Below are 24745 nucleotides of genomic sequence, written 5' to 3'. Positions count from 1 at the left end.
TCCCTCAACCCAACCACATGCATGTGTTGGCCAAAAGTAACCATGTGCTTACAAAAACATCAATTTGAAGTATTGTACCAATGTAGTACGTTTATTGTGAAGTTGACACAGCATCCCAGAACATCAACAACAAATGCACCAAGTATACCTTGGACGTCATATGTGGATGTGGAAAGTCGATGACTATGCGTCGATATGTGACGAGGTTGGAGTGAGAATGTGCTGGTGTCAACCTTTGTTTTGCAAGCAAGCCAAACTACAAAATGAAACTGTTAGCAAACAAAGGTGCATTGTTAGCCAGTTTGGCAAAGACGGTTTTCAGAGTGTGAAATGTATCATTTTGGTACATATAAAGTTAGCAGGAATTGATTTTGCAGCGTCAGGGGGAAATGTGGCGGAACAACAACGAAAGTTAAGATGGCGGAAGTCCTAGTAGGGCGGGTCGAAGGGGTGATGGATGGGTCCAACAACCACCTCCTTATGCCGGGGTGGCCTGTGTTTGCCTCCTGTAAGATTACACAATTGATTTTCTTGAAGGCTGTCCAATACAGACAGATGGTAAACAGTAGTCAGAGCGATAGTACATGACATGTGTGTATAATATTTTAATAACTTCAATCTGGACATTCAGGGCTGAGCAGACAAGTGTCCTGTCAGACTGTTACACTATAATGTTAGCTAACACTGGCTAACTTTATTTCAGCGAGCAAAGAGGAAAATAAACGCTATGTTCATATCACAAGCAAATGGCCCAAATTCGTGACAGTAGTAGTAGAATTCTTTTGAGTTTTCCCCCTCATACTTCACTGGGCAGGTGCAAACCACTCATCATACAGTGCCTACATTTTGAGTGTTGTCGTGACAGCCTGTTGGAATGTAGCCCTTGACATCCTAAAGTTTTAGAGGAACTGGTTCTCTGTGAACATCCTCCACATCACAGCCCCACCATTCCTGACTCGTCTCCTGCACCCACACCTCCCTCCTCAGATCTACCAGCAGTAGCTGCTAATAGAGCCATGGCTCTGGCTTTTGCATTCACCATCGTGCTCAAAATATGACAAATGGTCATCCAACCTTCACAGCAAATCATTAATGAGATGAACACTTTCACCTCTGTGTTATTCATTTTTTCCCCATCTAGACAGAAAAAGGGGATCTGGGGAATGAATAAGAATGGAGCATTCAGCTCTGTAATGTGAACGTAGCCTTAGATGGTGTCTGATATCTTCCACTTTAATTATCAGACGTGTTCTACCAGCAGTTTGTCATTATGATCACGACTTCTTAAGCCCAGTTAGGACCAAAGATTCACGATGAAACAAGTCGAAACAGGCAGCTACTTGCAATGCGCCGTTCTGCAACGTTTTAAAAACCAGCCGGATCACACCAATGCAACTTGATGGGTGTATCATCTCTATGCAACAACTCTCTGTACTTCCGTTCTGATTTGCAGCTTTTCAGGCTTATTTTGTGGCTGAAAATATGAATGAGGATAGTGATAGTGAGATACTGGCAGAGAGCAGCAGCAGCGACCCAACGTCCAACACTGGCACACTGTGAGGACAGAAACAGAGGGCTCGGCTGGGACAAAAGGACCTGCCGCAGCAAGCCAATACGACATCTGTGGTCATTTTGACTTGACCGGCGGACTTAACTACGACGTGCGACGTGCCTTACGTTGTAAAACTAGCCGCCGGTGATTTGACCAGCTGAGTTGCAGGTGACACCATCAGCCAGCTTGAGTCGAGCTCAGACCAGCTAGTTCACACTGCTGCAACTTTTCCTTCTCTCATCGAGAGAGTCTCATCGAGAGTCTTTGGTCTGAACTCAGCTTTAAGAAAGCATACGTAGTGGAGGCACATAATGTGTTAAAATTACGTGCCAGCATCACAGAGACAATACTAATGGAGAGTCAATGAGGAGCAGTTCGGGTGGTGGATGGGTCAGACAAATACAGGACTTTCACCCAGGAGAGAGTCACCGCTGTTGGTGTCACGTGTGGAACCAAAAGTCAGTGTTTAGTCATTGTGACTTACTAACGCCAGGGCCACACTGCCAACAAAGTGCTGCGAAGCGCAGCGCACCGAAATTCTCGCACGAGCCCGTTCACATCAGACGCGCATTTCTCCACGCCGGTCGACAAGCGCTTCTCCTCCCAGCTGTTGTCTCCGTCACATTTGGGGCTGTTTTTCCATCATGGGTATCTCTCTCAGTTTGCGTGTGTGTGCCCCAACCCCCACCCCCTATAGCCGTCTCTCTCCCTCTCTCTTTGTTGTGTGTGTGTGTGTGTGTTTGTGGGTGTGTGTGTATATCTCTCTCGCGCTCTGTTTAGATACCACTGACTAATATGTATATAAACACACACATATATACATCGCATTCGTCAAACGGGGTGTTTTATTTTGAAATTATTTTTATTCTGAAAATTGACCGGATGCTACACACATATATACATCGCATTTGTGAAACGGGGTGTTTTATTTTGAAATTATTTTTATTCTGAAAATTGACCGGATGCTGTTGTTGCTCCTTTTGAAATTATTTTTATTCTGAAAATTGACCGGATGCTGTTGTTGCTCCTTTGTTTGACTTCCTGCCCAGCTTGACACATTAGCTCGCGGCTCACGCAGAAAATAGACCAGACACAGAAATGATCGCTGCAGCCGAAAGGAAACTGGCTTCGCTTCGAGGCTATTTGCAGCGCTTCCGCGTCCGGTGTGGCCCTGGCGTAAGTGATGTTACTTGTTGTACTCACATCAGGTTCAGTGTACTTACGTCCTGTATGTAAATCACATCCACAATCTTTTCCTAAACCTTAGCAATTTTTCTCCCTCTAAACCAAACCAAGTCGTTTATGTGCCCTAACCTGACAAACCTACAGCCATTTTATCATGTGGGAGATCAGGTTGAGTATAACACTACAGAGCAGTCATCACTAAATATAATGCCACTTTTGAATGTAATGATTAGAACAATGAGTCATTTTATGTCACAGTGATGATTTTATTATCACTTAAGTGAGTGTTGGTCTGTTTTTCTAGACTGAGAAACATTTCAAATTTGACTTAAAGCAAAATATTCATAAAATATTTGTCAGTGGTTCAGTGAAGCCCAAATCTCTGATGAAAGGAGAATTTTGTCTTACCCTATTTATATGGCTTTTTCAGTCATATGTGTTGTAATTTCCGAAGAAGTCTTTCGTGCAATGGAATAAGATATACGTCTCCCCACAGTGCAGTACTGACAGCTCATTACCAGTGTGTCGTGCATGTCATGCCACTACACTCCCCCAGAAAATTTGGTTTCATTTGTATGAGTTATGAGTGTGATTCTTCCCAAGGAATCAATTATTTGGAAATTAGATATGAGGATCTCGGAGTGTATTATCACACATATAGTATGACAGCTTACCACAGGTAGGAAGAAAGGTTGTTTCTGTTGATATTCAGAAACTGTAGCACAAAATGTTGCTAATGCTAATGAGCAGGTTAAAGTGGCCCAATTGTTCTTTTCATATTTTGTGTCTTATATGTAGCATAACAACCAGCCAGTTAGAAATGAGCGTGGTAAAACTCAACTCTTCTCTTTAGCACTTCAAACACAATTACTTTGTTACATAAACTCTCTGTGCTGTACATTTCCTTCCAAGACAATTTGCCAAATAGTTACAGACTCTCTAAGTGCCCCAGGGTTAATTTGTCTCGGACATAATTGCCACATAAAATTACTGTACCCCACAGTGTGTCTGCGTCTCGTACTATCTCCTCAAGAAACAAAAAAGCAGCAACAGGAATACCATGCAGCAGCAGATTGTGTGTGGGTGTTGCAGGCAGGGGCTTTTGTTGTGCTCCTCTTTTTTTTTTTTTTTTTTAAACATAAAATGACATTCCCTTTAGCAGCACCCCTTTGGTTCATGCCTGGGAAATCCTCTTCTAGTCACTGCTGCGTGTGCGTCATCAGGAGCAATTTTTACAGCTTTCAACCTCCCACATGATGGCAAGCTCGAAACACAAAGACGAGGCGGAATGGGAAACAGAGGTGCTTCCCCTGCTATCCTTAAGACAGCTTGTTGTCAGACAAATCATAGTTCCAACAGCAATTTGTTGCTGTAAATACTTTGATCTTTAGCTGCGAGAAGTTCGTTGTGGTGCACTTAAGATAAAACTTACCTCCAGATGCAAAAAGAGTCATTGAAGACACTTTATTTTACCTATTTTTGATTTCTCTCTGACTTGTTTTAACCTCTGCCATCTTCTCGTATTGTACCATAACAGTGTATGGATTGAGAATCTTACATGGTAACAAGATATGTCTCTTTTCAATGATCGATCCAATGAAAACTCATCATGTCAGTGGAAGTTATTGCCTCATTAAACAAAGATCAATGTGGATGCAAAACAACAGCAGCACTATCTTTTCTCGCTTGTCTTCAGTTGGCTTCAAGGTAAGGACCCGGACAAGAATTCCACCACTGTGCCTGAAGGTATACACGTATTAGAGTTTTAATGTTGAAGGTAAAGTGGATTCATTTGCATAATTAGGGTTGGAACATATTAAGAGAAGAGGCAGGGAGGCAGAGCAGAGTAATGAGGCAGGGAAATGGGAGTAAGTGTGCAGCACGGCATATGACAGCAGCCATGTTTAGACCACACTACAGTAAATCCCTCTGGGGAGGCTTACTAATGACTTGTGACTAATGATTTTTCTGGAGATGAGTCAAAACAGTCGCCACCGCCTCCTCCCACTCCCCCACTCTCTGAATCTGTCCTCCTCAAACAAGCACCTCCACCACCTGTTGATGCTGTCGATCCAGCGTGTAGCGTGGAATTGACACCACAGGCTATTGTACGGTGGCCTTGTTTGGTTTTCCACTCTTGAGATTATGTCATAGGAGGTAAACGTAAATAGTTGACAGTGCAGCACGGCCCCTGCACTATCGAGTGCCGGACCATCCCAGTGTGCAAATATTTGATGGTGATACAGGCTTTGTTCTCCATTGAAACCATTCTCAGGTAAAACAATTCTCATGTGAAGAATTTTAGTTTGTTGTTGTGCTTCCCTTGGTTTGTTTCCAGAGTGCAGTCCTCACAGCATTGTAGATATTGTCCTTACACGGCCGCAGCACTCTGCCCATTACTGTCTGATTCCACATGTAATGTTTGTTTGAGTTGAGCCCGGTTTATCCAATTATTTTGCACATTAACGGAAACAATCAAACAAGTTTTACTTAGTTAGATACTGTAAAGTGTTTTCTTTATTTTAATTAGCTTCAAGACAATTATGTGTTGTAGGGCTCCCTGTGGACTGCCTGTCAGGCCAATTGTAATATTTATCAAACCAAATGAGCCTCCATACACACCAGGAATATCTGCAGTCTATTTCTTCACCATTGAGCAAAACAGCAACTAATTATAATGATGCATCCCAGAAATTGCCATTCAAGAAATAAAGGTAATCAAACTTTAATCAGATGTGATGTGCACAGAGTTGTAATCACAGATTTCACTGGAAACCCCATTACTGTATGTCAAAGAGCTCGATCTTCAAAAGTGAGGGAAAAGAAAATATTCAAAGTGCTTGAAGGCTTCTGTGGAAAGATGGTACTCCCAGTAGAGTTAGAGAAGATACCAGATTCACATAATGAAGGATAGGTTATCCCATGGTGGGTCGTCATTAGCCTTAGATAAAAATGTACATAAATCTTTTATAAAGTGGGTATATGTTAAAGTAATGATTAGACATTTTGGAAAATATGCTAATTCATGTTCTTGTATGAACAGTAAGATGAGACGCTCGACACAACTCTGCCTGTAAAACCACAACTTGTTAAAGTTTTTGTCAAACTATCAAAGTATAATGTGTTAATTAGTGAGTTTATGCTAAGATAAAAAGCTTCTAGCTGTAGCCTTGTATCTAACAGACATATGAAGAGAGTATGGGTGGCTGTGGGTGTAAGAGTCCATGTCAGGTGGCGTCCCGGGCCTTGAGGGCGAGGCCAGTTGCAGATAGGTGAAAGCGGTTTTTGTGGTGTGGGGTCTTGGACCTGATGGACCTCAGCCTTCCACCAGAGGGGAGTGGTTTAAAGAGTTTGTGCCTGGGTGTGAGGGGTCAGCCACAATCTTTCCTGCCTAGCTCAGGGACCTGGAAGCATGCAGGTCCTGGAGGGACCCCAAATTTTAGCCAGTCACCCTCTTAACAAAGTGAATGATACGCTGCAGTCGGCCCTTGTCCTTGGCAGTGGCAGCAGCGTACCAGATGAGGATGGACTCAGTGATGGGAGTGTACCATGATTGTCTTTGGCAGGTTGAACTGCTTGAGCTGCCACAGGAAGTATATTTTGTAATGTGCTTTTTTTGATGAGGGAGATGATGAAGGAGCCAAGGAAGCTGAAGGACTTCACATCGTCGTCTGAGTAGGCACATATTGTGATGGAGGCAGGTGGGCCTGCATTCTTCCTAAAATCCACAACCGTCTGTTTTTAGGGCATTCAGCTCTAAGTTGTTCTCCCTGCACCAGGTCACCAGATGGTCAATCTCCCACCTGCAGGCGGAGTCTTCCCCACCAGAGATGAGCCCAAATAGGGCGGTGTCATCTGCAAACTTCAGGAGCTTAATGGACTGGAGGCTAGTGGTGCAACAGTTGGTATACTGGGTAAAGAGCAGAGGGGAAAGAACACAGCCTTGAGGGGAACAGGTGCTGATGGTCTGAGAGTTAGAAACGTGTTTCACCAGCTTCCTGTGAGACAGGAAGTCTGTGATCCAGCTGCAAGTGGAGTCAAGCATGTGCACCTTGGTGAGATTGTCCTTCAGCCAAGCCAGAATGACGGTACTGTATGCAGAGCTGAAGTCCATAAACAGGATCCTGGCGTAGCTTCCAGAGTAGTTCAGGTGCTTGAGGATGAAATGGAGGGCCATATTGATTGCGTCTACATGCCTATTGGCTCTGTAGGCGTCCTGCAGGGGGTCCAGGAATGTATCAGTGATGGTTCTGAGGTGGGACAGAACAAGGCGCTCAGATGAAATCCTAACTTCAGAGGTCAAGGCGAGGCATCTGTAGTTGTTCCTGCTGTCCTTGTTTTTTGGGGACGAGGATGATGGTGGAGGTTTGAAGCAGACTGGCACATGGCATGTTTCCAGTGAGGTGTTAAGGATGTCTGTGAAAAATGGAGTGCTTCTGTTGACAAAACACAGGTGAGTGACTTTATGAACTGTGACAGTGGCCCGAGTCAATAAAAGCACAACTTTGTAATTACATTTTGTTTGTGGCCCGTGTCACAATCACCTTGATTTCGCATTAGTCAGAGTAAATAGTTTTAAATCGGATAATGAGACCTTCTTTTTTTGGAAATTACCTTGGGTAGATGTTGCTTTTTCTTTACATAGGTCAAATTAGGTAATCAGAGAGGATGAGAATTTATGTAACTATATATCACAGTATACAGATATAGTCTGTCTTGCTATGTAGTCACTGACTGTGAGAAAAGCTGTTCTGGTTTTTGTTCAAATTAGTCTATTGGATTATCACATCAGATTTATTGCAGCAGCTGTTTTTTCCTGCTTCAACACCCAGGCTATCGACTTCTGCCGGGGGTAGATAGCCCTAATTATTTTCCATCCATATGTGATTAACAGAGATTTGCCTTTAAATGCTCAGTATGCGGGCCTGTTGAACACTCATCTCCTGTCCAACTCGGATCAGATACGCACCAGTAGCTTCAATATCACTCCATGAGCTCGTGGCTGTCTGTGTTTCAAGCCTCCATGAAAATTAGATAACATAAAGTCTCTAACTAACAGTGCTTTTGTTGTAAGTTTTCGCCAGCAACTTTGCAAAATGTTATATCCTTTTTAAGATTCAGCAGAAATTTGGGAATGCATTGTTAGAAAGGTCAAAGAAGCGGGGAGTCACTGTTGTATCCATTTATCATGTAAGCTACCTCTGTGGTAAGGAGAGCTACTGTTGTTCAGTGTCTTTCCTTATGTATTGCAGTCATGTAATTACTATCCCTCAAGCAGGCGAGTGTACCTATTAGCTGCGTTCTTGATATTTACTGTTTCTGACATTAATCAGAAACTGAAGGCAGCAATCAGCAGTTTTTTTGTTTTGTGTTTTTTGCCTAATTGAGGCCAGGTGCCCGTAAATTACATTTGGAAAATAGAAAAATGAGATTATTACAGTTTAATGCTGTTTGGTTACAGGTGAATGTGTTGGAAGGGGAGCAGATAAGAAGGACTGCCAAAACCCACAGCTCACATTTTGCTGATGTGTAAGTATGTTTACTGGAGAGATATGCAGAGAGGGAATAAGAATTCAAAACGCAATGGCACTCCTGGAACAATATATCCACAAAATTAAAGCTGCACAAGGCTAGATTTTTATGCAAAAATATGCACAGTCTACTGGATTCAGTTTCTAAACGTAGCTGCATGGATGACGGCCTTCGTCCTACTGTACGCGACTGCTGTGGCCTGAGGCATTATGTTTTTTGGTTTTCTGTCGATTCATACATCCGTTAGTACATCCATCTGTCCTATTCTTGTGAAAACAATATCTAGGATTTGGCACAAACGTTGCCTTGGATGAACTAGTCTAACACCACTGAGCCTTCAAATCCGTCTCATTCTCATGAACGGAATATCTCAATAACGGCTTGATGGAATTTCTTCAAATTTGGCACAAACGTCCACTTGACCTCAAGGATCACCTTTTTTAGATTTCGGTAGTCAAATCACTTGGATCCAAGATGCGTAGCATTTCCCAAACATCTGCAATTTCACCAAAAAAAAACCCAAGTTCTGGAGTCTGACCTTACAAAGAGCATAGATACGTTTTACTTTCTGTTCAGTTTTACATAATAAGGTTTGAGCAAAAATGCATGTATTTGGAAAGCACTGAGTATATGACTGGATAAAGAAGACTTGGGTTATACTGCTCAAGTTGTGTGAGAGTTAGAAAATGGATGTTTTGGTATAGTTTTGCATTTCTTAAACATGTTCCCCAATCAAGCAATAAATTAATATGTTTGCCATTTTTTATGGAGGCATGTAAGATAAACAAAGTTTTCCTCACAAATTCAAGGTTACACAGCATGACTGATAGGTCATTTTGTGGGTGAAATATTCCACAAACAAGTACACGTTTCCATCATTCAAAGTCCTGCAAAGGTAGATACATTTAGCGTGAATTTCGAATCCATATTTGTGTTGTACTGACAACAGACTACATGTATTTCTAGTATTCCAAAGTACTTACACACAAGTAGGTAGATCTGACATCAGAGGAAATTGTCTAGAATGCAATTGAACCATAAACTTCCAACAGAAACCAACAACCATAGACAGCAATGCTGCTGAGTAAACACAATGATAATCCCCAGACATAATTTTGTTATCGACCTCTTTGGGATGTCATCTAAATGAGTATTGTGTTTTAGATCTAATTTATTTCCTTTTTGATAGAATAAATATTGATTTTATCTTGTTGGAACGCAGGAAGCTGCACTATTATAGGACTGTGGTTTCCTTTACATTCAACCAGTACTCATATAGTGTTACATCACAATCCGATATCTGTTCACCACCTTTTGTGCTTGTTAAAGATGTGTGACTGAACATTCAGTTCATCAGTAGGAATAATGTGGATGTGTCCAGTAGAATAAGGCTTTAACATGATCTTGTGTGTGATATCATAGATTGTTCTGATGGGATCTTGATTTTTAGGCAATGCACAATTTGTTAAAAGTAGACTGAGCTGAACTGGTTTGTTGTAGTCTCATTTGGGACTTAAACTGAAGGTATTCATTGGCGGAAGCAGGAAACTACGCAGAAAAACACAGGCTCAGGTACAACAGGTTGAAGATCACTTTCAGGAAAACAGCCAAAAACTATTTTGGTTCCACAAACACTTCGGTGACCAATTTAAGTCAAACACAGAACTGAAGCGGAAATATTATACAAGCATCTGCACAGAAAAAAGAATCCTCCTTGCAGAATTATAAGGTTACCTCAACTTAACCAGGCATTATAGAGAAGATTACAGATTGCTGCTCAAGGGTTGATACATCAGGTACAAAAATGCACATAAAGAAAATTAATTCACAAATTAAAACATTTCTCACTTTACCGACCAAAGCTGGATTTCTGCGGAAAAGTTAGATTATTTTCAAATATAGTTGAAGGCATTACAGATGCTGGGGAGAACTACTGCATCTGTTTAAAAAAAACAAAAAAACAACTGTGTCGGTTGGGTCTGAAGACTGCAAGTTTAAAAATGAAAAACAATCTTGGGCTCTGGAGTCAGAAAAGAGTTAGTTCACCAGACCATTTCTGCTTGATGCAAGCAGCTCAAAGCTACTATAGCTAATAACATACCACACCTGAGTCCGTCCAGTTGAATGGGTCAAACAAGCACAGGACTTTCACCCAGGAGTCCAATGTTTACATCCCAAAGTCAATGTCGACTCCTTTTGATAACAACGTAGCTGTATGCCAGCATGTTTAGCATGCTACACTTGCGACGTATGTGATGTGTTGTGTGTGTGAATGTCACCTAACATACATCATGTCACATTAGTGACAGAAGTACTTATTTAATGTCAACCATATTGTTTTAAATATTAAATGGCAACCTTTAGAACAGTAATTTATGTCATGGCTGGTCAGTTAAGTTGTTTCGTGAGGCAGTGGATATCAATAATTCTGTTGTTAAGGACTGAGAAAGCGTTAGATGGTCAGCTAAGAAAATTGTGACCTTTTTTGATAGCCATAATGGCAAGAAACTTTATTTAGGATTTTATTTTGCACTTTATTAAGTACAAAGTAAGCAGTTTAAGGGCAGCACGGTGGTGCAGGGGTTAGCTTTGTCACCTCCCAGCAAGAGGGTTCCTGGTTCAAACTCGGGGTTGGGGAACTACCCTGTGTGGAGCTTGCATGTTCTCCCTCCACAGTCCAAAGACATGCAGGTTAATTGGTGACTCTAAATTGTCCATAGGTGTGAATGTGAGTGTGAATGGTTGTCTGTCTCTATGTGTCAGCCCTGTGATAGTCTGGGTGTACCCCTTCTCACTCCAATGTCAGCTGGGATAGGCCACAGCTCCCCCGCAACCCCAACAGAATAAGCGGTTATGGAAATGAACTTTATTAAGTGCTTTTAAAAGGTTTAAGTGGTAGTATACAAAAAAATGTTTTTGTGACGAAGTATGACTGAAGTTAGACCCACAGTACAAGTAAGCATTGATTTAGCATTGCTGGATTTGTGCGACACAAGTGTATCTGTTACCTGTAACTCTCTTTCATTGCCTCCATGTAAGACTACTGGGGAGTCCTCTGAGAGGATTCCCAAAGCTGTTCACTTAGAGTTTAAAATTTACTTTGTGCTGGGATGTGCTCTGTGGAGGTCACACAAAAGAGCTGTGGGTTGTTTCTACATTCTGCTCTCTGCAAGAACGTTTTACAAAAAGTGAGAGGCGACAAGCAGTCACAGCAGAAAGTTATAGAACAAAGGATAACTCAATGTCTACGCTGATGGGAAGTGATCTTGTGAAAAGGACGACATGAGTGACTAAGTACAGAATTTACTGTGAGACAAACGCTATTATTCACCCCAACATTTATTCAAATACACAAGTGCAGCAGAGTCATCAGCATTCAAGTTCAGATCCAAGTTATTTAATCTTCTGTAGCTACTGTTGAGTCCAGGTCAGTTTAATCAGCTCATGCAAATTACATTCAAGTAAATAACTGCAGTATCCACAGGATCATTTTCAACTCAGTACAGTGACACATTGACCACACAGGTTATAATACAGATATACAGTATCAGGGGTTTCTCAGCTCTGAACAGAATATTCAACCTGCAGGTGTAGTTTGGTAAAGAGCCGGATTGAAGAATTATATATGACAGCACAGCTGGAAGGCCCAAGCCAAGACTGCCATCCCAGTATGGGGCCATTAAAGTGTAATGGCACCCAGCCACCACACTAGTGCCCCCCCACACTCTTGATTTGTTCTATTTTGGGAAGTTGCTGTATAGCAAAGACACAAGGTCTACATTGTTCTTTTTCCCTGATCAGCCACACTCACAGTGAAAACAAAATGCTCGAGGTAACGTCCAGGTGGCTAGATTTGTCAAAGTGTGAACTGTGTGCCTGCAACATGCTGTATTATATCACCCTCTTCTTTTCTCTGCGGTCCTCCCCTCTTCTAATAGGGAAACATTTTGTGTATCTATATGCAGATAAAATCTAATCCTCACGACATTTAGAGGCAGATGGAAATACAGACGTATTGGCTGCGTTATTACACACAGCTGCTCATTAAACGGCACGATACACACAGTATGTATATATGTATGGCTGCATGTATACAGCATTTAGACATGATTAAGAGGTTAATTTACTGTTTGAACAAACATTAGACTGGTGAATGGACATGCATTCGTAATGCCTTTCGAGTCTTTCTAGACCACTCAAAGCACTTTAACCCATTCACACACACATTTATACACTGGTGGCCGAGGCTACCATACAAGGTGCCACCTGCTCATCAGTTAAGCATTCACACACTCTAACACACACATGGCACAGTCCTTAGATACTTTGACATGCAGACTGGAGGCGCCTGAGATCAAACCGCAGATCTACCGATTAGAGGCGACCCACTCTGCCTACCTTCAGCCACAGAAGTGTTACAGAATGTGCATCATGCTTGATCTTTGAATGTTGCCCAACATGACATGCTTATCGGCGTTTGCAGGTGCAGCAGCTTCTCTAGAATACGCTGAGTTTACAGAATGTAGTGTGAAAAGCAAGAAACCTGCAGGGGCAGTGGAGGAGACTTAGTTAATCCGAGCTGCCAGAAAGTAGGGTTTGGTTCTGGTTATACTTGTTGGGCCAAGTTCCACAGTGGTAGCATGCTTACTTTTAAATAAGTCTTAATGCATCTCGTGGAAATTTTAGAAGTGTCTCTCAAACCACATGACCGGCATCGGCCTATGAATGTTAGTCAGTCGGTTTGTTGTTTGGTCGGTCCACCACAATGGTCCAGATTATCTCAACTATTGGATGATAGCCTAATTCTTTTTGCAGACATTCATGGCTCCCAGGTAGATCCTAATGACTTTGGTGCTACGGGGTATTCTTGTAGGGCCACCATGAGGTTGACAGTTTTGGTTTTAGATGAAATGTGCCAGCATTTATTTGATCAATTGCCATAAAAATTGGTACAGGCATTCAACAACTTTCCGTCTAGTGTTGTAATAATGTCAAAATTTCAATTTTTCCAATAGTTTGACTAAATATCTGCAAAGCTAATGACAGACCCATTTGCCTCGGCTGTATTTGCGTTAAGTGCAAATTCACAAATTTTAGCATGCTGACATGTTAAACTTAGATTGTGAACAGGGTGTTAAATATCAGCGTGTTAGCATTTATTTCAAAGCGCCGTCTCGCCTAGGTAAGTACAGCCTCACAGAGGTGCTAGCATGCCTGTATTTTAGTTTTACTTACTGGTTTAACTTGTTAGTTTAAGAAAATAAACCTTAGTAAACTGGGTAAAGCCATTAAAGGAGTTCCGATTTGATAAGTGGCTTCTTCACCTGCAAGATCGTCTGAGACCTGCCACTGGGATGAGCTTCCCGAGATGGTGTCTGATGGTTTGTGCAGAAATTCTTTGGTAGTGAAAACCAATTATTGCATCAGCTGTTCCAGTGGCTGGTCTCAGACAATGGAGTTGTAAGGCTGGTTGGATGTACTGCCAAATTCCAAGAAAACTGCAATGGCAATGAGTTACGGTAAAGAAATAAACATTCAGCTCACAGGCAACAGCTGGATATTCCTGCCGTCAGCATGGCGATGGCACGCTTCCTCATCTGTGGCTTTGTGTTGTGTCAGACTGCACATTTGAGATTGTTTCTTTTATTGTGACCATCCCAAGGCACACCTGTGTAGCAAGAACGCTGTTAAATCAGCATCCTGATATGTCACACCTGTCACATTTAAACAAATTTGTGATTAAGCAATATCACACGAGAGGGAGTGATGTTGTACTGTGATATCGTCACGGCTGTGATTCGGTCGTGGGAACGAGGCCGCAGGCCGAGTGCCGAAGACAATCACATGTGTGACGATATCCCAGTACAACATCACGAGCTCGAGTGTGATATTGCTTTTATACAACAGTTCAACAGTTAAATAAGCAAGGCTGATTAAGAAATGTTGAAAAATGAGGACAAAATAGATAATTTAAGCATTTTATTTGTCTTCCGCCAACAAAAATAGTTCCCTCAGGACTCCGCTGTCACCGTTGCTATGTAACGCAGACATGGTGCGCCAGGCACTTACTCTTTATACACATTTATCTGCACGTTTCCATTAATTGTGCAGCCGGTGAAATAAGTCTCTGGTGACTGCATGGTGGACTGTCGCTTCACAGGCACAGCCGACTCTGCCTTCTGATCTGACAGTATGTTGCTTTTCTCCAAGTCATTGAGCTCCGCTGATGAAACACTGACAAACCTGGATGTGTGCTCAGATGGATTCAGCTTCTCCTCTCCCTCATCTTCCTCTGATGACCATTCATAGTTCAATTCAAAACTTATTTTAGGAAATAAATCCATATTTTTGGCTGTTTGACAGTGGATGAATTAATTAGCCTACAACGCAACTGCTGACCTAACTGACACTAACCGTCAGTTTTGATTTGATTGTTGATTGCAGTCAGCTGTGAGGCGGAGTGATACATACACAGTGAAATAACCGTGATGTTGTACTCCAATATCATCACGGTTTTACTGTCTCTCGACCAATCAGATTGCAGGGCCGGAACTAACTGTTGTATAATTGAAATTATAGAATATTAAGCCATTTGAGTGTGTAGGAAAAAAGTCTTAGATCTTTTATTGCAACTCCTGAAGAATGGGAGCAAAAACAGAAGTGTTGCATTTGTAATTTTGTTCATTGTGATTTAAATATAAAAAATAAATGAAGAGAAAAAGGACCAGAGGGAACCACAATCTTAGTTCAGTGAATGGGTTGTTGTGTCAGCAGGTTCAGGGCAGTTTAAAGTCTGAGAAAAAAGATCTCTGTGTTGTCGTCTGGTGAAAAATTAAACTAATTCTTCTCATAATACTAATAATAATTATAAAAGGCAAATTATAATAATGATTAACGTTGTGTAATAGCATTCTGTATAAAATGATACAATCTTATACACATGTAAATGTAGTTTTTATAATTTTCCTTCAGTCTTCCTTTGGTTGGAACGTTCTCCCTTTTTTACTCTCTCTGTCCTTTGTGTCTTTTGTACAGAAAACCCATCCAGCCACCCACGCAAACACACACATACACACACATACACCTGATCATACTACAAATGGAAAATCTGAAGCCAAAGTTTTTCTTTTTCGCTTTTGTTTTGGTCTGTTTGAGTTTCGTTCCCTTGTTTGTTTTTTGCTGTGTCATAGGTTTTATTTGTCTGTTTTCATATTGGTTCTTCCACTGCACTGTTTGCTTTAGGAATGCTCTCTCGTATTGTGCTATAAACAAATTTGAAAATAAGGTTTTAGACGTTCAGACAGTCTTTTTGAGATCTGGTCACTGTGCTGAGCCTATATTTGTATTCATTCATTGCATTCCTATTCTCACGTATACAAGAGCCTCTTCAGATCTATTGTGATTCCCTGTTAGAGTACCACAGAGTGCACTTTTATTCCCACCTGTCGCAGTCTGACACGTAACAATAAGTTGTATTGTTAAATGCCTCAGTAAGTGTGTGTAAGCATCTTAATCCCTGTATCCTCACAGTGTTCTGCCTGCTTTTAAAAGCCTGGTTGAGTGCGGCTGGAATTGAAGGATAAGGATGCTAAACAATGATAACCTTGGGCACCACCATCCAAACGGGGAGCCAGCAGAGTACACTCCTGTTATTGAAGAGGAAAATAAAGAGAGGGAATGAAAGGTGAAAAAAAGGAGAGAGGAGTGTTATTTGAGTAAACAGAAGTCACGTAGCCACCAGTGGGGAATGAAAGCGATGTTGAATGTTTGGATGAGTAATGCTGCTGCTCCCGTGGTCATGATGCTCACAGAGCAGCGATGAGTGTGTACACTCGGGCTGGAAGCAGCTCAGCTCAGTTAGCCATCCTGCGTGGAGATGAGCCAATATTAGTCTATCGAGCTTATAAACTGTTGCTGCGACATAACCCCCAATCTTTCTGCCACAGGCTGCTGCTCAGCGCTGATTGAAATTATAGCACCCGAGCAGGTCTGCTTGTTTAGGGTGAAGCTTCTTAAATATGTCCTGCTGACAGTGAAATAGTTAAACGCAGTCAGTGTTGGATCACAAAGGGAGGCACAGATGGACAGCGATTACTCAGACCTTTTAGAAAGATGCTGCAATGGGAGAAGTTTCGTCAGAAAATTTATGGTCGGTTTATAATGCCTTCATCAATTTATGAGACTGCATGTGTTGCTACAGAGCAGTCCAAAAATAGAATAACTCCACAGTTCAAGATGTGCAGCTCTCCTGGTCCAAACTGGTAAATGTGGAAATGTTTCCTTTCCTCTCTGTCAAAGCAGATGGAATCTTTAAACGTTTGTTGAAGGGAAAGACAACCAATCAAGTGAGTGGTTGTTATGGGGATAATTAAAAAAGGGGCAGATGGCTTCGGGGGATATGAGAGGCCAGCAGGTTATTTTTAGACTTACTGCAGCACACCTCAACCTTTTAAAGCACATCCTCCAGCTCCATCGGAGCATTCATCAATGACCCTGCCTGGATAGCGGCCGCTGGTCGGGATGAGCTGTTAAACCCTGATGACCTGGTCATCTGGGCCGGAGCACAGCTCTTTGTTAATGTTCATCCTGGAGGAAGAGACACTGCCGCTGGACGATGGTTCACCTGGATATCTACTTCAATCATGCTTTTAATCTACCAAAGCAAATTGTTTCACTTTAAAGATATATTTTGGTTTTAGAAACAAGTCCTGTTTCCTTTTTTAATGCAAGAAGGAAAAGAAGGAGACGGCATGTTTGGTAATGATGCTGATTTTTTGCACATGAATTAATCATCACACTGTCTCAACATGTTAGACTCTGATAGCACAATGGAAACATTATTGAAATAGCAATATGGCCAAGTGCAGTATCCAGATTGCATGAGCCACAGTCCTTGAAGATAAAATGTGTCAAAACTTATCATTATAAACGAACCACTGCTACAGAGATGCTCAATCAAATTCCAGACGTAAAGAGAAACAAGCTTGTTTGGTTCAAACCTCAGCAAAAATCACATCATGATCATGTTTATATTTTTTTCAGTGAGAACGAAATGCAAAAATTACGATTCCAACTAAAACGGCTGCTCATATCTTAATGGAAATATCTGTCTAAATAATTACAGTATGATTTTTTTTTGTGTATCATGCAGTCCTGGGGTCTCACTTACAGACATTGCGTACGCACAAAACGAAGCCTGAAAGAGGCGTACACCACTTCCCACGCAAAAGTTGTGATCTATAAAACCAGACTTGATGGGAGAAACTTTGACCCATGCTTACACACATTTTGGAGATGGGAAATTAGTGACGCATTTCCTGTTCATGACAGTTATAACCGAGCCCAGCCCAACCCCGACAGACTTTCTGATTTGTTAGTCCGAACCCGGCCTGAGCCCGACGCAGCTTGTTACCTGACATAGTTATTGTTATCATGGTTATCACATATTACACAACTATAATTGAATTAGAGTCTTACCATTGTTTTGAAGTCTTTATCTTCATGAACTCGTCTCCTGCCCTAAATGTAACTATTGGCCTGTGTTGCGTTCAGGCGCAAAATAACGTAAATAACAAAGTCCAGCACTTGAATACGCCATAGCACAACACAGCAGCATGTCAAGTGGGCCGAACCCGAGCAAAATTTCTGATTTGTTATCTGAATCCGGCCCAATCCGAAGTGCTCGGGTCAGGTATCCACACTTAATGCGGATGGTGAGGTGGAAGCCTGACTGTAGAAACTGTCAAATATTTTTGGCACACGTCCGTACGTACATTTTTAGTATGGATCCTACGCATCGTTAAATGAGACCCCTGGACTCTATTTATCTTTGCACAGTGAGACTGGAAACCAAATTCACTCACACACTATTGTACGTAGTATTCCAGAGTTGGCCAACCATCTCCGTCCACACGTCGATTGAGTCATTAGTATATTTTTTTATATATAAAGCCATTCTGGGCAAACTACCATCATGAAATATGATCTCAGATTACGTGACGTATATCAGCTGTCTGTCAGTACAGACAGAGCTGGGAGAAAGCCTCCATGTTTTCGGCATCAGCTACTTGGTCTTCAAAACAAATTTAAATGGAATAATTTTGGATTTTATGGGGCAGTGTGAGTACTTTGCCAACTTTAGGCTTTTTTTTTTTGTTTGTTTTTATCATTTATCTCTTGTCTGGTTTTATATTGTTTTGTCTTCAATATTTAATGCTCCGTCTCGCAAAAGAGGATTCCACCCTCAGTGGGACTCACCTTGTTAAAAGAAAATAACAGATCTATACTGCAGATTGATCATCAGCCCTCCTGAATATTTTGTCTTCGGAGCTACGAGAAGACACCAAGCTCATTGTTCTGATATTAAATCATTGCTGCAGGTGAAATATTATTAAATTAAAATTACAAGTAGAATGTTCTTTTTCATTTTAATTCATTTGTATTAATTAACAGGTCTCTCCTGTCTTCTTCTTTTCTTTTTGCAAGGTCAGAATTTTCTTTTCTTTTTAATATGTCGGTGTGTATTTGTGTCTTCCTTTTTCTGAATTTTATTTTCTTGCTTAAGCTGTTTTCTTATTGTTTATCCCTCTGTTTGTTTTCTTATGGAGGAATTTTTTTTTTTTATTCAATTAATCATATTAACAATTTTATTATTTTAATATGTCTAATTTTGGATTTTTTTGGAGGATAACTGTCTCTGTAGGCACATATATTTTTTTCTAATTTTTTATTTAAATTTTATTTTATTTTTTAATTTCATTACATAAGAATTTCATCCACCTTGTAAGAGTAAAATATGCAACAGGTATTTTTGGCACACTTGCTTCTTTAAACTTTTGCTTTTTCCTTACCACACACACACACACACACACACACACACACACACACACACACACACTATCCACTTGAGGACTGCACTAAATAATACAATATTGGTGATGTAATGAGTTTTGCAGACACAGACTAACCCCCCTCTTTGTGTAATGAGCATTTCCTGCACACACTTGTGAGATGTCATTCTCCATGAGGTGTGATGAACGTGACATTTTTATTTGTGATTCGTCCTCTTTCTCCTCGCGCTGCACAATATTTGTGAGTGAATCTTAATGAGCTGAATCGACACCCGGTGTGAAGCACGGCATAATCTTGTAAACACTGACAAATCTGCGAGTGACGGCCGTCATCTTTATCTTCACGGGTGACAGCAGCGATAGGGAGAGGGGCGGAGAGGCTTGTTTAATCCCAGAGCCGTAGTTTGATCTGTGGCTCATACTCATACAGGAGGGAGGTGTCGTCTCTCTCGCGCGCTCAGTTTTTCTCCTGGTTGCTGTGGCGACGCCTGCCGCAGCGCTTCGCCTCTGCAGACTCCAGCAGCAGCAGCATCTGGGCAGAGCTGTGCGTGCGGACGTGAAAGCCGAACCCAGCTTCACATGTTACGTAACATGTTGTAAGCGCTGCACCTCACTGTGGGCAGGAAATTAACAAACAGATCAATTCCTCTCATTACGCACAAATTATTAATGAAGCTGTCACATCACAAGGAATCAATGCGTTAAAATGAGCTGACTGAAGTCCCGAGTCTCGCGCGCTCCCTCTGTGAAGCACCTGTTTCTGCAGCAGCACTTGTTGGAGCAGTGTTCTGTCACTGCGATATTTCTCCTCCTTCCTGCTGACATTTAGCTTCTCTGTGTTTTGTGGCCTGTTTTATTAGAACAGTTCTTTTAATGTGCCAAACTGCTCACTTACCTCTTTATTTTCTCTTCCTCTCTCCACCTTCCCCCCTCTTCCTCCTCATCATCAGGCTGAAAATAAACTCCTCCTTTCATTTCTTTTTGTAGTTGTAAACAGTGTTTCTTTAAATAATGTGGAGCAACATCTAACTAGTGAGAGGCTCCCCACTTTGTCTTCCATGAACATCAAAAAGACACAGCCCTCCAAAATCAAAACTGAAATAGCTCAGTTCATAAATAAAAAGTTCAGCCCCAGAAACATCCCAGCTGCATGTTATTTAAAGGATCGCTGTTTCCAGCTGCAAAAGGCTCTAACAATGAAATGAAAAGAGTTTCTTCCCAGTCTGATGATGATATTAGCTGGAGGGAGGAGGAAAAAGGGGAGATGCTGGAGCGTAGTCGCAGATCAACACTTGTATACTGTGCAGGTGTCAACACTTAAAGGAACAGTTCATCTTAAAAATTAGAAATACATATTTGTTCTCTTACCTGTAGTGCCATTTATCCATCTAGGTTGTTTTGGTGTGAGCTGCCAAGTGTCGAAGATATCAGCCGTAGAGATGTCTGAATCTCTCAAATGTAATGGAACTAGATGGCACTCGGCTTGCGGTGCTCAGTGTGCCAAAAAACGAGAAAACAGCAGTGTCTCTTTTTGGAAATCATGACTTGGTTACTCAAGATAATCCACAGACCTTGTTGTGAGCAGTTTCATGTAGGAACTATTTTCTTTCAACTGAACTACACCCACCAACTGTATCACATTGTGATTCGAGGCCTTTGCTAATGTTAGCTACGTAAACTCACTCCCCGCCGCTACCGACCACCTCACCAGAAGAGTGGGGCAGCAGCTTTATAGACTGACCCCAGTAACCTGTATCCAGCCAGCATAAACCCCAGCTCCAGGGGACGCTACAGCCCCGACTCCCCGCCAGAAAACTTTAGGTGGCTGCTGTTACATGGGTTAAACCTGGTGCTGCCGCTGGCCACCACCCCACAGTGACACCCGGTGCCAAGGGGAATTGATCCTTCGCTAAGTCCTGCCCCCAGACGCAGACTTACTTATCATAACGTAGCATCAAGCCGGCTCAGACCAGGGTCCGACGGCAACACAGCTGTGCTCCATTGACTCTAATGCAGTCGTTTCAGATTTCCTTCACTGTCAGGCTGGTTTTGTGGATTTGGAGCTAAATGTTGTGCCTGGTGCACGTCGTGTGTTAATGATACCCGTTACCTGGAGAGGTTGGAAAAAGATATACGTTTCTTCCCTGTTCCAAAACCAAAATCAGACCCTGAAAAGTGTAGGGTTAGCTAGCTAGCTACTGAAGATATAGCCTACTGAATGTATACACATGCTGCTTTTGCTTTGTAATGATTATAACAGTGAAACAAAGACCGACCCTGCTGTACAGGAACCAGTGAAGGGAAGCAGGGAAACTTTGCTGATAGTCAACCTTGGTATTCAACCAATGTTTGGAGCCAAACACTGTGATGCCACACAGCTGGTTCAATATAAAGTTTCCCCTTATATTCATTGTCTTGTGTGGCGATCAGCAGTGATGTGGTGGTTCACTTTTACACTGTGATCTGTAGCCTATAGTTCGGCTTTAGCTTCTAACTATCTTTGTCTTTTTAACCTGTTGTTGCTGCTGAGTCAGTTTGACATCCTGGATATATCCTTCAAACACAGACTGTAGACCCCTCTGTCTGCTTCTCTCTGCCATCACTCTTTCATTTCTCCAAAGATATGATAATATTTAATCAAGGAGTGCAGTTAGTTACAGTGTGGGCTCCATGCTTACTGCGACAGCTTGTAGGACCATCACAAAGGGGCGGGGCTTAGCAAAAGGTCAATTGCCCTGGCCGAATTCAGGCCGCTACAGCCGCCAATCAAAGGTCCGTGTTCTGAGCTGCTGCCTACTTTCCTCCAGTCAGTGATTGTAAACAAAGGTTTCGCTGTATGATGCAAGCGCACGTCTTTTCAGATTTTGCCTTTTCAGGTAGTGATATATGTTGTAACCGATACCTCTTCAGCCTCTGGGGACACTACATTCCTGGACATATCTTCACCTGAAGTACTGTAGGGGTGACTTATAATCTAGAGAGCATCGGTGCACTGGCCCTACAGCACTTGGCTCTGCCCAACAGGAAACACACAGCAGATGCATTTATGAAGAAGTGTTTTGTCATGACCTTTAGCGTCCTCTCTGTGGAGATGTAAAGATGTTTGTGCTGAGAGTCCCAAGAGAACCACAACCGATCAGAAACCTTGATGTCCCCATTCTTGGTTGCTTTATCTCTTGTGACGGTTACGTAACGGATGAGTTGTCCAAAACTTGAATATCAGCTACTGCCATCTCATCTCATCAGTGCCAAATTACCACGATTGTAATAGAAATTCTTTTGTTTTTTCATGATAAGTATCATTACATGTATTTTTAACACAGTGGCAGTTTTCCTCAGTAGAGTTGGCCGCTGTTTCTTCCCACTGTTTGTACACGTTTGTTATCTAAATCAGTTGATTGCCTCGGTGCTGATACACAATCCAGGATAAGAGAGTAGAGAAACTCTGTGGCAAATGTGCAGGCTGTGGGTGTGTGTGTAACTGAGGCTTGTGTGTGTGGGAGTTCATCAGCTCATTACAGACTAACCATTCTCTTTTGTTCGTTTCAATGTGAAAGAATTTATTTCTAGTTTTAGAGCCAATGTAGGCTACCTATAATTTGCACATCTCCTAGCAACAAGACTTTGAACAAACTAAATATAACTATTTGCTAAGGTGTCACTATAGGCTCAGTGCAAGTGGCTGTGGAAGGATTGTGTTATACTGCATGTGCATGGATGCATATATGCGTGTGTGTGTGTGTGTGTGTGTGTGTGTGCAGGGGTGTCTGAATGCACCATCACCAGAGGTATGCCACTTAAATATGCACTTCACAGCAGCAACAAGGAGCTGAAATCATGTTGAAACTACAACAAAAAAGGCAAGCGTCATTTAATCTTTTTTTATTAAAGTAGCTACAAGAACATAACACACACTGCAAGAACATAAACAAGACCCGCTCTGACAGCTGTAATACTCAATTTAATGGACACATTTCGGTTGATAATCTCATAAAAAAAAAAGTAGAAAAATAAATAAGGATGCACCAATTGTGAAATTCTGGACTGAAAGCGATACTAATGTTTTATGTTATTGTTGTTTATTTTGTTTTGTTGTTATTTATTCCCTCTTCTGTGCCAGGAAAACATAGAAATTTTCATTACAAAAAAAATAATAATACAAACTTATGAAACAGCCTTTAATATAACCTTTCACGTGAGAAACATATTTTTAAAAAAGTGCCTTAAAAGCCTTTTTACTATATATATAATGTATCATAATCACCTCTCTAATATGTATTTTATATTGCTGTGAAGACATCAACAAATATTTCTGTCACACGACTGTTTTTATTCAAGTCCCCCCCTCCCCAAAAACTACACTTTCTTAGATTGCATTTGAACACATCATGATAATGTTATAATTTACCTTCGCCCACTAGTCATTTTTACTGGATAGAGCTTAAATACATCATCATGTAACTCCATTCAGCCAATGGATGTATAAAGAGAGCTGGAAACCAAGTTGGAGGTGGGATCCCATTTGTTCCTGTGAGAGTTGCTCAGCAGCACCTGAAGCCAAAACCTTATCGGGCCCATAGAGCAGGCATACTAGAGACTTCCATCGGCCAAACCAGCTTCTTCCAGTTTAGCGCTCTGCTAACTTGAATGAGGATAAAATTATATAACTGGGCGGCTCTTCTAGACTTTCCAAGATACTGGGCCAAATAGATCAAATTCTGATAGTAATACAAGTCATTTCGTGGGGGTTGTAACACCCAAAAAAACCTATTCACTGATTCACAGATGTCTCTGTTTCAATGTGAGCCTATCGGAAAAAGTGTTCTTGGGCCCAATAGCATCACGAGACAGACCCTGAAGCTGTAATTCCACTGTTTGGCCACTATGAAAATTGGCTTTAAAGCCGGGTGCAGTTTTTGGGGGACGTGATGCCACCTCCGATAGCTGTTCGTCTTGGCCACAGGCTGCTAACGGCTAACATTGACTAGCTCTCCTCCTGCCAATTTCAACGCAGATTTCAGTGGTTAACATTGTCACCTCACAGCAAGAGGGTTCCTGGTTCAAACCCAGGGTGGGGGAGTCCTTCTCTGCAGAGTTTGCATGTCCTCCTCGTGTCAGCATGGGTTTCCTCCAGGTGCTCCAGCTTCCTCCCACAGTCCAAAGACATGCAGGTTAATTGGTGACTCTAAATTGTCCGTAGGTGTGAATGTGAGTGTGAATGGTTGTCTGTCTCTATGTAGTCTGAGTGGGCGGAAGTTCGCTGCATAGATCAGCACCGGCGAAAACGGCCGGCAACAAAGCAACGCCTCTTGTATTTTTGAAAAGGACACGCCTTCTCGGAAATGTGCGCTCCCCCTTTTCTCGTCCGCAAGGAAACAAACACACAGAGAGCTTGAAAATGGATGCCGAGAGATTAAATTCCGTTTTATCAAACGTGTGCTCATCCGTAAAGAAAATATTTTTTCCAGCGGATGTCTTAGTTACAACATGATTGAGCTAACTGGAGTAGTTTCATGTCGTATCCGACAACGGGAGGCTTTTAACAGATGACGTCCTGTTGTTAGCTTTGATGCTAGTGTTAGCTGTCCCTGTCAGCTGCAGCCACTGATGCTTTCTAGACATCGTG

The 24745-nt window shown here is 41.8% G+C and overlaps 1 protein-coding gene across 2 annotated transcripts in view; it reads left to right on the top strand.

The window, feature by feature from the left end:
• trappc9 (trafficking protein particle complex subunit 9) overlaps positions 1–24745 on the top strand; it is a 318188-nt gene that overhangs the window by 284447 nt on the left and 8996 nt on the right. The window lies entirely within an intron of this gene.

Source organism: Epinephelus moara, chromosome 22, assembly GCF_006386435.1.
Source record: "Epinephelus moara isolate mb chromosome 22, YSFRI_EMoa_1.0, whole genome shotgun sequence".
NCBI lineage: Eukaryota > Metazoa > Chordata > Actinopteri > Perciformes > Serranidae > Epinephelus > Epinephelus moara.
This window is presented reverse-complemented; position numbering and strand designations above follow the sequence as displayed.